The sequence below is a fragment of the Arachis hypogaea genome, chromosome 7, assembly GCF_003086295.3.
Source record: "Arachis hypogaea cultivar Tifrunner chromosome 7, arahy.Tifrunner.gnm2.J5K5, whole genome shotgun sequence".
Taxonomy (NCBI): domain Eukaryota; kingdom Viridiplantae; phylum Streptophyta; class Magnoliopsida; order Fabales; family Fabaceae; genus Arachis; species Arachis hypogaea.
The window spans coordinates 36892858-36908455 of NC_092042.1; the positions used below are offsets into that span (position 1 = coordinate 36892858).

Here is a 15598-nt window from a genome sequence, read left to right on the forward strand (position 1 = left end):
GTGGACCCGTTCTTTGATTTCCTTGTTCTTTATTCTTCTGTTTTTCGAATTTTAGTGCTTATGTTTATCTATGTTTGTGTCTTGTGATCATTAGTGTCTTAGTGTCTATGCCTAAAAGTTATGAATGTCCTATGAATCCATCACCTCTCTTAAATAAAAACGTGCTTAATTGAAAAAGAAAGAATTGCATGAATTTTGAATTTTATAACAGTTTAATTATTTTGATGTGGTGGCAATACTCTTGTTCTCTGAATGTATGCTTAAACAGTGCATATGTCTTTTGAATTTGTGGATTCATGAATGTTGGCTCTTGAAAGAATGATGAAAAAGGAGACATGTTACTGAGGATCTGAAAAATCATAAAAATGATACTTGAAGCAAGAAAAAGCAGTGAAAAAAATTCGAAAAAAAAAAAGAGAAAAAGAAAAGAAAACGAAAAAAAAGAGAGAAAAGAAAGAAATAAAGTTGTGATCCAAGGCAAAAAGAGTGTGCTTAAGAACCCTGGACACCTCTAGTTGGGGACTTTAGCAAAGCTGAGTCACAATCTGAAAAGGTTCAGCCAATTATGTGTCTGTGGCATGTATGTATCCGGTGGTAATACTGGGAAGACAGAGTGCTTTGGGCCACAGCCAAGACTCAATAAGTAGCTATGTTCAAGAATCATCATACTCTACTAAGAGAATCAATAACACTATCTGGATTCTAAGTTCCTAAAGAAGCCAATCATTCTGAATTTCAAAGGATAGAGTGAGATGCCAAAACTGTTCAGAGGCAAAAAGCTAAAAGCCCCGCTCATCTAATTAATACTGATCTTCATAGATGTTTTTGGAATTCATTGCATATTCTCTTCTTTTTATCTTATTTGATTTTCAGTTGCTTGAGGACAAGCAACAATTTAAGTTTGGTGTTGTGATGAGCGGATAATTTGTACGCTTTTTGGCATTGTTTTTAGTATGTTTTTGGTATGATCTAGTTAGTTTTTAGTATATTTTTATTAATTTTTAGTTAAAATTCACTTTTCTGGGCTTTACTATGAGTTTGTGTATTTTTCTGTGATTTCAGGTATTTTCTGGCTGAAATTGAGGGACCTGAGCAAAAATCTGATTCAGAGACTAAAAAGGACTGCAGATGCTGTTGGATTCTGACCTCCCTGCACTCGAAGTGGATTTTCTGGAGCTACAGAAGCTTAATTGGCGCGCTCTCAACGGCATTGGAAAGTAGACATCCTGGGCTTTCCAGCAATATATGATAGTTCATACTTTGCCCAAGATTTGATGGCCCAAACCGGCGTTCAAAGTCACCCTCAGGAATCACAGCGTTAAACGCTGGAACTGGCACCCAAATGGGAGTTAAACGCCCAAACTGGCATAAAAGCTGGCGTTTAACTCCAAGAGAAGTCTCTGCACGAAAATGCTTCAATGCTCAGCCCAAGCACACACCAAGTGGGCCCGGAAGTGGATTTTTATGTCATTTACTCATTTCTGTAAACCTTAGGCTACTAGTTTTCTATAAATAGGACCTTTTACTATTGTATTTTGATCTTTGATCCTTGGATTATCTTTTGATCTTTGGAATCTTTGATCATTGGGAGGCTGGCCTCACGGCCATGCCTAGACCTTGTTCTTATGTATTTTCAACGGTGGAGTTTCTACACACCATAGATTAAGGTGTGGAGCTCTGCTGTACCTCGAGTATTAATGCAATTACTATTGTTCTTCCATTCAATTCCGCTTGTTCTTGTTCTAAGGTATCACCTGTTCTTCAACATGATGAATGTGATGATCCGTGACACTCATCACCATTCTCACCTATGAACGTGTGACTGACAACCACCTCCGTTCTACCTTCGATTGGGTGAATATCTCTTGGATTCCTGATTGCACGATGCATGGTTGATCGCCTGACAACCGAGTGCTCGCCTGACAACCGAGCCAACCATTCCATGAGATCAGAGTCTTCGTGGTATAGGCTAGAACTGATGGCAGCATTCAAGAGAATTCGGAAGGTCTAACCTTGTCTGTGGTATTCTGAGTAGGATTCAATGATTAAATGACTGTGACGTGCTTCAAACTCCTAGCAGGCGGGGCGTTAGTGACAGACGCAAAAGAATCGATGGATTCTATTCCGGCCTGACCGAGAACCGACAAATGATTATCCATGCTGTGACAGAGCATAGGCAACGTTTTCACTGAGAGGATGGGAGGTAGCCACTGACAACGGTGAAACCCTACATGAGCTTGCCATGGAAAGGAGTAAGAAGGATTGGATGAAGACAGTAGGAAAGCAGAGAGACGGAAGGGAAGGCATCTTCATGCGCTTATCTGAAGTTCCTACCAGTGAATTACATAAGTACCTCTATCTTTACCTTTATGTTATTTTCGTTCATCACCATATCCATTTGAGTTTTCCTGACTAAGATTTACAAGATGACTATAGCTTGCTTCATACTAACAATCTCCGTGGGATCGACCCTTACACGCGTAAGGTTTATTACTTTGACAACCCAGTGCACTTGCTGGTTAGTTGTGCGAAGTTGTGTAATACCATGGTATTGAACACCAAGTTTTTGGAGTTCATGACCGGGGATTATGAGAGTTGTGAAAAGTATTGTTCACAATTTCGCGCACCAACTGCCTGGTGCATTTTGCATTTCAGACAGACTTTGAGAAATCAAGTTGACTTGCTGAGTTAATATTTTGTTCTGAGCCAGTATGGCATTCAGAGTATCAATCTCAAGAACTCCTTTCTTCTGATTTGTCCCATTGTTCACAGGATTCCTTTCAGAAGTGTACATGAATTGGTTATTTGCAACCATTTCAATGAGCTCTTGAGCTTCTGTAGGCGTCTTCTTCAGATGAAGAGATCTTCCAGCAGAGCTATCCAATGACATCTTGGACAGTTCAGAGAGACCATCATAGAAAATACCTATGATGCTCCATTCAGAAAGCATGTCAGAAGGACATTTTCTGATCAATTGTTTGTATCTTTCCCAAGCTTCATAGAGGGATTCTCCTTCCTTCTGTCTGAAGGTTTAGACTTCCACTCTACGCTTACTCAATTTTTGAGGTGGAAAGAACTTTGCCAAGAAGGCATTGACTAGCTTTTCCCAATAGTTCAGGCTTTCTTTAGGTTGTGAGTCCAACCATGTCCTAGCTCTGTCTCTTACAGCAAAAGGGAATAGCATAAGTCTGTAGACCTCAGGGTCAACCCCATTTGTCTTGACAGTGTCACAGATTTGCAAGAATTCAGCTAAAAACTGATGAGGATCTTCCAATGGAAGTCCATGGAACTTGCAATTCTGTTGCATTAGAGAAACTAATTGAGGTTTAAGCTCAAAGTTGTTTGCTCCAATGGCAGGGATAGAGATGCTTCTCCCATAGAAGTCGGCAGTAGGTGCAGTAAAGTCACCCAGCACCTTCCTTGCATTGTTGTTGTTTTCGGCTGCCATGGGTTCTTCTTCTTTGAAGATTTCTGTTAGGTCCTCTACAGAGAGTTGTGCCTTAGCTTCTCTTAGCTTTCGCTTCAAGGTCCTTTCAGGTTCAGGGTCAGCTTCAACAAGAATGCCTTTGTCTTTGTTCCTGCTCATATGAAAGAGAAGAGAACAAGAAAATATGGAATCCTCTATGTCACAGCATAGAGATTCCTTGAGGTGTCAGAGGAACAGAAAAATAGAAGAAAGAGGTAGAAGAATTCGAACTTAGTTGGATAGAGTTCGAATTGTGCATTGAGGAGGAGTGGTACTCCATAAATAGAAGGATGTGAGAAGAGGGGAAGAGATTTTTCGAAAATTAATTAAAAAGATTTTTAAAAACATTTTGAAAAATTGATTGATAATTTTCGAAAACTAAAAGTGGGAAAGAAATCAAGTGATTTTTTGAAAAAGATTTTGAAAAAGATATGATTGAAAAGTTATGTTTTAAAAAGATATGATTAAAAAGATATGATTTGAAAAACAAATTAAAAAGATTTGATTTTAAAAATTAATGACTTGCCTAACAAGAAAAGATATGATTCAAACATTAAACCTCTCTCAACAGAAAAGGTAACATACTTAAAATGTTCAATCAAATCATTAATTGTTACCAAGTATCTTTTGAAAAAGGAGAGAAATTGATTTTGAAAACATTTGATTGAAAAGATTTGATTTGAAAAAGATTTGATTTTGAAAAACTTTGAAAACTTGAAAAAAATCTGAATTAAAAACAGAATCTTCCCTCTTGTGCCATCCTGGCGTTAAACGCCCAGAATGGTGCACATTCTGGCGTTTAACGCCCAATGCTCTACCTTTTTGGGCGTTAAACGCCCAACCAGGCACCCTGGCTGGCGTTTAAACGCCAGTCTGTCCTTCTTCACTGGGCGTTTTGAACGCCCAGCTTTTTCTGTGTAATTCCTCTGCTGCATGTTCTGAATCTTCAGTTCCTTGTACTATTGACTTGAAAATAGAACCAAGATCAAATAAACAATGCATGCAAGACACCAAACTTAAAATGAGACATTAGACTGAACAAGAAACATAAAATATTTTTGGTTTTTTATGATTTTGTAATTTTTTTGGTTTTTTCGAAAATTAAGTGGAAAAGAAAATAAAGATATCAAAATTCTTAATAAGAATCCCAGGAATCATGCAATGTTAGTCTAAAGCTTCAGTCTAAAGGAATTAGACATGGATAGCCAAGCTTCAGCAGGACATTGCATTCAAGAGCTAAATTGATGAGAATCAATCAGCTTTGGTGATGATAAGAACATCACCTTGAAACACTAGAATTCATTCTTAAGAACTCTGAAAAAATACCTAATCTAAGCAACAAGATGAACCGTCAGTTGTCCATACTCGAAACAATCCCCGGCAACGGCGCCAAAAACTTGGTGCACGAAATTGTGATCACTACTTTTCACAACCCAAATAATCCCTAGTAATGGCCCCAAAAACTTGGTGCTCAATACCATGGCATAAACACAACTTCGCACAACTAACCAGCAAGTGCACTGGGTCGTCCAAGTAATAAACCTTACGCGAGTAAGGGTCGATCCCACGGAGATTGTTGGTATGAAGCAAGCTATAGTCACCTTGTAAATCTTAGTCAGGCAGACTCAAATGGGTATAGATGATGAATAAAACATAAAGATAAAGATAGAGATACTTATGTATTTTATTGGTGAGAACTTCAGATAAGCGAATGGAGATGCTTTGTCCCTTTCGTCTCTCTGCTTTCCTACTGTCTTCATCCAATCCTTCTTACTCCTTTCCATGGCAAGCTGTATGCAAGGGTTTCACCGTTGTCAGTGGCTACCTCCCATCCTCTCAGTGGAAATGTTCAACGCACCCTGTCACGGCACGGCTATCCAGCTGTCGGTTCTCGATCATGTCGGAATAGAATCCAGTGATTCTTTTGCGTCTGTCACTAACGCCCCACAATCGCGAGTTTGAAGCACGTCACAGTCATTCAATCATTGAATCCTACTCAGAATACCACAGACAAGGTTTAGACCTTCCGGATTCTCTTGAATGCCGCCATCAATTCTAGCTTATACCACGAAGATTCCGATTAAGGAAATCCAAGAGATATTTACCCAATTTAAGGTAGAACGGAGGTGGTTGTCAGTCACACGTTCATAGGTGAAAATGATGATGAGTGTCACGGATCATCACATTCATCAATTTGAAGAACAAGTGATATCTTGGAACAAGAACAAGCGGAATTGAATAGGAGAACAATAGTAATTGCATTAATATTCGAGGTACAGCAGAGCTCCACACCTTAATCTATGGTGTGTAGAAACTCCACCGTTCAAAATACATAAGAACAAGGTCTAGGCATGGCCGAATGGCCAGCCTCCCAAAGAGGGTTCAATCATAAAAACATGATCAAAAGATGATCTAGAGATCTAAAGTGATCAAAAGATGTAAAATACAATAGTAAAAGGTCCTATTTATAGGAAACTAGTAGCTTAAGAATTACAAAGATGAGTAAATGACATAAAAATCCACTTCCAGGCCCACTTGGTGTGTGCTTGGGCTGAGCATTGAAGCATTTTCATGTAAAGACTCTTCTTGGAGTTAAATGCCAGCTTTTATGCCAGTTTGGGCGTTTAACTCCCACTTTGGTGCCAGTTCCGGCATTTAACGCTGGGAATTCTGAGGGTGACTTTGAACGCCGGTTTGGGCCATCAAATCTTGGGCAAAGTATGGACTATCATATATTGCTGGAAAGCCCAGGATGTCTACTTTCCAACGCCGTTGAGAGCGCGCCAATTGGGCTTCTGTAGCTCCAGACAATCTACTTCGAGTGCAGGGAGGTCAGAATCCAACAGCATCTGCAGTCCTTTTCAGTCTCTGAATCAGATTTTTGCTCAGGTCCCTCAATTTCAGCCAGAAAATACCTGAAATCACAGAAAAACACACAAACTCATAGTAAAGTCCAGAAAAGTGAATTTTAACTAAAAACTAATAAAAATATACTAAAAACTAACTAAATCATACTAAAAACATACTAAAAACAATGCCAAAAAGCGTATAAATTATCCGCTCATCAATCAGCCACTAGGGACAGGCATTCATCATATGCATACTATGTGAATTGATTGGGATTGCCTATTTGACTGCATATTACCTGCTATTTGTCTAAATGCCTTACTTGTTCCTATTTGTATATCTCTTGTCTGATATAACTGTGTTTGCTATACTATACTCCTGCTGGTGGTTCGAAGGTTTGAAGGAATTGGAAAGGGAAGTATTATTTAGACTGAAGAATCTTTAGTCAGATGCCCTTTATGGTTTAGCTTGTTTATAAGCTTTGAATTATCTGGGGGAAGTTCTAGGATTGCCTTCGGCTTTCCTCTATTATTATGTATTATATATGTGGAAGTTGTTACCATGCTGGGGACCTCTGGTTCTCACCCATGCAGATTTTGTGGTTTTCAGATGCAGGACGTGAGGTTTCTCGCTGAGACATGCTGGAGACTTCTGGATTAGCGAAGATCCTTTGTTCTCGGGACTCTGTTTTGGGTTATATGTTTTGCTTAGATGCTTTTATCTCCATGAAATAATACAAACTGTGATGACTCTTCTTATGGGAGATTTTGGAGAATAGGTTTTTGTATTTGTGTCCCTTTGGGTTTCCTTTGGGGTTTCCTTATTTTATCATATGTATATATTACTATGCTCGGACCGGTTATCTTCGCAGCCGGATTTTGAGTCTTGATATTCCTGTTTTTGACACTCCTTTGTATATATATAATCTCGCGTTGATTTATCCTTTGTTCGTTACGTTATCGATCGGAGTGTTGCGCTTTCGAGTTGCGATTTTTGTTTACCCCTTTTTCTACAAAGGCTCCTAGTTATAATCAATCATTCATACTACTATACGTACTAAATTTTTATTTTAGAGGTCGTAATGCCTTGCCATCTCTGAATTATGACTTAAGCATAAGACTCTATATGGTAAGGTGTTACATTATGGTATCAGAGCAGTTCGTTCCTGAAGAGCCTGAGGGATTGACTAATTATGCTTCTGTGCATTCTCTGTGTGTGTTTTATGTGCTATTAGTATATCTACTTGATATAGTTGGCATAAACGTTCTTGAGCAAGCATTTGGGACTTGAAGCACTAAACTTCCGATATTGATATTGATCAACTTAATATCGATTGTTTGGTGTGTATAGGGACCAGATGGCACCTCGTGGACGCAGTAGAGGCCGTGGGAGAGGTCGTAATAACCTTTCGGGATCGAGCACTAACTCAAATAACCCGGTAGACCTTATGGCGGCATTGGGGAACATGGCTGCGGCTATACGGGCCACTGCAGAGGCTCTTGGACAACAGATGAACAACCATGGCAACGATGGAAATGGAGCTCAAAGACCAATGGAGATCAGAACTTTCGCTGTGTTAGTGAACAAGTGTAGGATTGCTGAAGAGTGTGGGAAAAAGGCAGTTGATGAGAGAGGGAGTCACAAGGGATCATTCCCACAAAACCGAGGGAAGAGCTTTGCACCTAGAGGTCCACCTTTCAAGAGGGGCAGTTCTTTCAGGAGGCCCAACAACAACAACTCCCAAGAGAAAAGGTTTGGGAAGCAGCCACAGAATGAGCAAGCTTGTGCTAGGTGTGGAAGTCACCATCCAAGAGCCCCATGCATGGCCGGATGGGGTTTGTGCTATTTCTGTGGTAAGGTGGGACATAAGGTCCCAAATTGTCTGGAGAAGGAGAAACAAGGTGCAGGGAAAGCACAACAGACTGGTTGGGTGTTCACCACCTCAGCTATAGGTGCCAAGGGATCCGAGACACTCATTCGAGGTAACTGTGAAATGGCTGGCCAAACTTTAAATGCTTTATTTGATTTGGGAGCATCGCATTCATTCATTGCATTTGAGAAAGCCCATGAGTTAGGACTGAAGATTGTAACCTTAGGTTTTTGACCTAAAAGTGTATAATGCTACCCATGAAGCCATGGTAACTAGGTTAGGATGCCCGAAAGTTTTCTTTAGGTTTAAGCAGCGTGATTTTGTTCATAATTTAGTCTGCTTGCCGATGATCGGTCTTGATCTTATCCTGGGATTGGACTGGTTATCTAAGAACCATGTCTTGCTTGATTGTTCTACAAAGTCAGTGTACTTTATGCCGGAGGATACAGAAGGGCTGGTCGTGGTGAATAATTATTACTTGAATTCGATGACGGTGAACTGTTCTGGAACCGAATGTCAGGGTATCCTGTTGTTAACCGCGGGTGTTTCAGGTGATGATCAAAGGTTGGAACAGATTCTGGTTGTGTGTGAGTTTCCGGAAGTGTTTTCCGATGATATTGATGAGTTTCCACCTAACCGAGAGGTTGAGTTTGCTATTGAGTTGGTGCCTGGGGCGGGACCAATCTCAAGTGCTCCTTATAGGATGTCACCGTTAGAGATGGATGAGCTAAAGTCTCAGTTAGAGGATTTGTTGGGTAAGAATTTTATCCGACCAAGTGTCTCTCTGTGGGGTGCTCCAGTGTTACTGGTAAAGAAGAAATATGGGAGTATGCGTCTCTGGGTGGATTACAGGCAGCTGAACAAGGTCACAATAAAGAATAAGTACCCATTGCCGAGAATTGATGATCTCATGGATCAGTTACAAGGAGCTAGAGTTTTCTCCAAGATCGATTTGTGATCCGGTTATCACCAGATAAGGGTGAGGGGTGAGAATATCCCTAAGACCGCTTTCAGGACTCGATATGGTCATTACGAGTACACTGTAATGTCTTTTGGGTTGACAAACTCTCCAGCAGTATTCATGGATTATATGAATAGATTTTTTCGTCCGTTTCTGGATAAATTCGTTGTTGTCTTCATTGATGACATACTAATTTACTCCAAGACTGAAGGAGAGCATGCGGAACACTTGAGGATCGTGTTGCAGATTCTAAAGGAGAAGAAACTCTATGCAAAACTGTCTAAGTGTGAGTTTTGGAAGAGTGAGGTGAAGTTTTTGGGCTACGTGGTGAGTAAAAATGGAATAGCCGTAGATCCAACTAAGGTGGAGGCTGTGATGGATTGGAAGCAACCAGCCACCGTAACAGAGATAAGGAGTTTTCTGGGCATAGCTGGCTATTACCGAAGGTTTATCAAGGGCTTTTCATAGATAGCTTTGCCAATGACAAAGTTAACTCGCAAAGACACTCCATTTGTTTGGACTCCTGAGTGCGAGGAGAGCTTTCAGACATTGAAGAAAAAGTTGACCATTGCATCTGTGTTAGTGTTACCTGAGCCGAACGAGCCATTTGAGGTGTACTGTGATGCCTCATTGAAGGGTCTAGGGTGCGTGCTGATGCAGCATCATCATGTGGTGGCGTATGCCTTACGGCAGTTGAGACCGCATGAAGTTAATTATCCTATGCACGATTTGGAGCCTGCTGCAGTCGTGTTTGCACTAAAGGTGTGGAGGCATTACCTCTATGGGGTTAAGTTCCATGTTTTCTCTGATCATAAGAGCTTGAAGTACCTCTTTCATCAGAAAGAGCTTAATATGAGGCAGAGGAGGTGGATGGAATTGTTGAAGGACTACGACTTTGAGTTGAATTACCATACGGGAAAGGCGAATATAGTAGCGGATGCGTTGAGTCGGAAGTCGCTGTATGCTACTGGGATGGCACTTCAAGAAGAAATGTTGCTCAAGGAGTTTGAGAGTCTGAAAATTGGTGTTCAAGAAATGTCTGGGACTCTGTGTTTGAATCGATTACAGATCTCGAGTGACTTTAAGTCCGAACTCCTGAAGGCTCATGAAGATGATGACGCATTGTCGAAGGTGTTACCGGCCATTGAGCAGGGAAAACAGTGGAGAGTGTCGGAAGAAAAAGATGGGTTATGGAGATTCAAGGGTAGGATCATTGTGCCGGATGTTGGCACTTTGAGGCAGGATATCTTAAAGGAGGCACACAAAAGTGGATTCTCCATTCACCCGGGAAGTACTAAGATGTACCATGACTTAAATGCGATGTTTTGGTGGCCGGGTATGAAAAATGATGTGGCGGAATATGTTTTAAGGTACTTAACTTGTCAAAGGGTAAAGATTGAACATCAAAGACCTGCCGGGATGTTGCAACCTTTAGAGATTCCACAATGGAAGTGGAAAGTATTGCAATAGACTTTGTGTCAGGATTGCCAAGGACTAGGGCTGGTTTTGATGCTATCTGGGTGATTGTGGACCGACTGACGAAGTCAGCTCACTTTTTACCCATTCGTATGACTTACACCCTTGAGGAGTTAGCACGGTTATACATAAAGGAGATTGGGATACCTGCTACTATAATCTCTGATAGAGATCCTCGTTTCACTTCAAGGTTTTGGGGTGCATTTCAAAAAGTTTTTGGAACCCGACTAAGCTTGAGCACGGCTTACCATCCTCAAACAGATGGTCAATTCGAGAGGACGATCCAAACACTAGGGGATATGTTGAGAGCTTGTGTTTTGGACCAACCGGCGAGTTGGGATCGATATATGCCGTTAGTGGAGTTTGCATATAATAATAGTTATCATGCGAGCATCGGAATGGCTCCGTAAGAGGCCTTGTATGGAAGGAAATATCAATCTCCGCTATGTTGGTATGAAGCTGGAGAGAAAGGCTTGTTGGGGCCGGAAATGATAGCTGAGACCACTGAACAAATCAAGAAAATCCGAGATAGGATGCTTACGGTGCAGAGTCGCCAGAAGAGTTATGCCGATCAGAGGCGAAAGCCCTTGGAATTTGAGGAAGGAGACCATGTTTTCCTTAAGGTTGCTCCAACCACGGGAGTAGGTAGGGCGATTAAAGCAAAGAAGTTGAATCCTCGATACATTGGTCCATTTCAAATCCTGGAGAGGGTTGGACCGGTGGCATATCGGATGGCTCTACCACATCATCTTTCGAATCTGCACGACGTGTTTCACGTGTCGCAGCTTCAGAAGTACACTCCTGATGCTAGCCATGTGTTAGAACCTGAATCGGTTCAGTTAAGAGAAGATTTGACGCTTCCAGTAGCTCCGGTCAGAATTGATGATACTAGTATCAAACGGTTGCGTGAAAAAGAGGTTTCATTAGTCAAAGTGGCATGGAGTCGAGGCGGTATTGAGGAACACACTTGGGAACTTGAGTCAGAAATGCGAATGGATTATCCGCACTTATTCTCAGGTAATTGCATTTGAATTTTGTGGGCAAAATTCCCAATTAGGTAAGTAGAATATAAAACCCAGTTAATTAACGACTAATTAACCCATAAATGAGAATTTATTCTAGAAAGCCCAAAATGTGATTTTTATGGCTAAATGTGATAGAGGAGATTGAGACGAGAATTTCGGTACCAATTTTATAGAAATCGGACAAAGATTGGACCGAACGGGCCAAACCGGACCAACCAGACCTAAAGTGGGCCCTTGGCTCAACATAACTAAATCAAAACCCTAGTTTTCAGCACCTCTCTCCTCACTATACACTCACACACGCTGAAATGGTGGAGGGAAGAGAAGAATACTCTCTCAAACTTCTATCTCTCACTTGATCTTCAAACCACCATAACTTTTGATCTAGAGCTCCGATTGCCGCCCCGTTTGCGACCATGCGTTCACCGCGGAGAGCTCTACAAAACCCATACAATTAATCTTGAGGTAAGCCATGGTTTGCTCTTCGAATTTTCAGCTTTGATTTCGAGTTTCATGAGCAAAAATGTTGAGATTTTGGACTCTTTGATGTTATAGGACCCAACCCTCTTGAAGGAGAAGGTTAATCTTGTCTCCTTGGACCTTGGGTGTGGTAAGATTCTCAACCCTAGTGTAATTTGTTGTTCTATGATGTTTGGGTATTGAGATGTTGTGTATGGGTATGATGATTGTGGCTTAGGTTGTGTATATGTGAATATTGGAGCTTGATTAGTGATATTGAAAAGCTTGAAAAGGGATTTGGTGGTGAAAACTCTATTCTTGGAGGTGTTGAGGCCTTGAGAGCTTGAGGAAAAAGTGGTTTCGAAGTGCTCCGGTTGAGCTTGGGAAATCGGCTAAGGTATGGTTTCGGTTTCCCGTATCTAATATGTAATATGGTAGGAAATACTTAGGCTAGAGGCCCTAAGACAGGCATTGAATTGTTGATGTTGTTGAATGGTTGAAATATATGATGTGGTCATATATGTGATGATGATTATTGATGCCTTGATGGTATGATGTATGAGAAATATGCATGTTGTGATATATGCTTGATGATTGATTATGGTTGAATTGTGGGTGGAACCATGTTGATGGTGAGTATGATATTGATTGTGTACAATGATGATTTATTGGAATTCGTGTTGTTGAAAATTGGCATGAGGAAGAGTATATGATATGTCAATGTATTTGAGTTTGAGCCACTTGGGTGAAGTGGGTTAAAATGATGGGATAGTAATTTTTGTGAATTGTGGTAAAGTGTCAATGTGTGAGTTAAGGAGGCTTGAGGTTGAATTTGATATATTTTGATTGATTTCAAAGAAAAGGGATGAAATTGGCATGTTTTGATTGATTTTGAAAAGAGTTGAAAATGGCTTGTTTTGCAAATGGCACCTTGTAGTTTTGTAAGGAAAACTTGGTTTTGGGCATACTTTGATGGGACATAACTTGGACTACGGATCTCTGTTTTGCACCAAATCTATTTAGAAATGAAATTGGATCCGGGATGTCCATGCCGTTCGAAGAACGGGTGAAAAACGATTTAAAATGAGAAAGTTATGTCCGTTGGAAGATTGGGGGTTGAATCTGTGAATTCTGCAGCTTTTAACTTAGAAAATTTTTAGCTGAATGACCCCCCGCGCGTAGGCGCACTTGGCGCGTACGCGCCGTTTTTCTAGAAAGCGCCATCCACGCGTGCACGTGGTGTACGCGGGCGCGCCGATGTGCTGCACCCAATGCCCAGCCATTTTCTAGAGAGTTGTGCCAAAACTGTGCCAGTTTTGTGCCTGGGGCACAAAAGCACCCACGCTTATGCGTGGCTAACGTGTGCGCGTCGCTTGGCTATTTTTCAATCCACGCGTTAGCGTGCATGACGCATACGCGTCGATGAGTTTTGTGGCCATCCACACGTGCGCGTGGAGTGCGCGTACGCATGGCCCGGTTTTCATCCGAAAGTTGATTTTTGAGTTTTAAAAGCCAAATTTCATACTTTTAAGCCTCCGATCTCACCACTTATGTCTTAAATCATTATGATAAGCCTAGCAATGAGAAAAAGGAGCTAGGGGATGTGGTGACTTGCGAGTGAAGCAAGGGAAAAATGAATGATCAATGAGGATCAAGCATGATTATGTGAGATGCAGAGGATGGTGGTGGAAGTGCTTGTTATGCCATGGGCCGAAGGGCCGTAATTGTTAATGAATTGGCTGGTTATGGATTTAACCGTGAGCCAGAAGGCTAGATTATTGCCGTGTTACGGCGGAGCCATGATTATGGCTAAGTATAAATACATATATGCTGTTGAATGAATTGTGAATGTTGCACTTCCACTGTTGGAGATGAGAGTTTCCCTGGGAGGAAGTAGTGGCTAGCCACCACGTGCTCTAGGTTGAGACTCGAAACTCTTTTGACTCTATGTCATCAGGGTGGCCGGGCATTGTGAAAGTCCCGGATGAGCTCACCCCTGTAAATATTCACCAGTGAGGGTGATAGTTATGGATCATGATTATGATCAAATTTATATTGAGTATAACTCGAGTTGGGGAGACACGACAGAGGGACAGTCCATTGGTTAGCTACCAGGACTTGTCAGGTTGGCTCTATAACCGACAGATGATATCATCAGCCACTAGGGACAGGCATTCATCATATGCATACTATGTGAATTGATTGAGATTGCCTATTTGACTGCATATTACCTGCTATTTGTCTAAATGCCTTACTTGTTCCTGTTTGTATATCTCTTGTCTGATATAACTGTGTTTGCTATACTATACTCCGTCTGGTGGTTGGGAGGTGTGAAGGAATTGGAAAGGGAAGTATTATTTAGACTGAAGAATCTTTAGTCAGATGCCCTTTATGGTTTAGCTTGTTTATAAGCCTTGAATTATCTGGGGGAAGTTCTAGGATTGCCTTCGACTTTCCTCTATTATTATGTATTATATATGTGGAAGCTGTTACCATGCTGTGGACCTCTGGTTCTCACCTATGCGGATTTTGTGGTTTTCAGATGTAGGACGTGAGGTTTCTCGCCGAGACATGCTGGAGACTTCTGGATTAGCGAAGATCCTTTGTTCTCGGGACTCTGTTTTGGATTATATGTTTTGCTTAGATACTTTTATCTTCATTAAATAATACAAACTGTGATGACTCCTCTTATGGGAGATTTTGGAGAATAGGTTTCTGTATTTGTGTCCCTTTGGGTTTCCTTTGGGGTTTCATTATTTTATCATATGTATATATTGCTATGCTCGGACCGGTTATCTTCGCTGCCGGATTTTGAGTCTTGATATTCCTATTTTTGACACTCCTTTGTATATATATAATCTCGCGTTGATTTATCCTTTGTTCGTTACGTTATCGATCGGAGTGTTGCGCTTTCGAGTTGCAATTTTTGTTTACCCCTTTTTCTACAAAGGCTCCTAGTTATAATCAATCATTCATACTACTATACGTACTAAATTTTTATTTTAGAAGTCGTAATGCCTTGCCATCTCTGAATTATGACTTAAGCATAAGACTCTGTATGGTAGGGTGTTACAGGCAGCCGAAAGTGATTAACTCATGTACTCTCATCAAGTTAATCTCTTCTAAACCATAGCAGGCCACCATATTCGAGCAATTCATGTCCTCTCATCAAGTTAACTCATGGTTTCTCACTATAGCCGAAGATGAAGCTCTAAGCAATCCACACCCTTTTGTGATCCTACTCAAAACGCCACAAACAAGGTCGGATCTTCCGGATCAGAGAATGTTGCTTTTCTAACTCCAGCCTTAGTGATAAACCCATATTTTGTGATATATTTTGTGCTTAGTTTGAGTGATTTATTCAATCCTTCACCCACTTATTCATATTAATTGCATGGTTTTACTTTCCCTTCCTTATTATGTGATGTATGTGAAAAACATGTTTCCTATGCTTTAAAATTAATTATTTTAATTACCTTTATTTCCATTCGATG

At 40.9% G+C, this 15598-nt stretch overlaps 1 non-coding gene across 1 annotated transcript; it reads left to right on the top strand.

Annotated features, from left to right (window-relative positions):
- The first annotated feature begins 2944 nt into the window (after nt 1–2944).
- Nucleotides 2945–3052, top strand: LOC112704719 (small nucleolar RNA R71). The gene has a single exon (XR_003155329.1). It is a non-coding gene; the product is annotated as a small nucleolar RNA R71 (small nucleolar RNA).
- The last annotated feature ends 12546 nt before the right edge of the window (nt 3053–15598 follow it).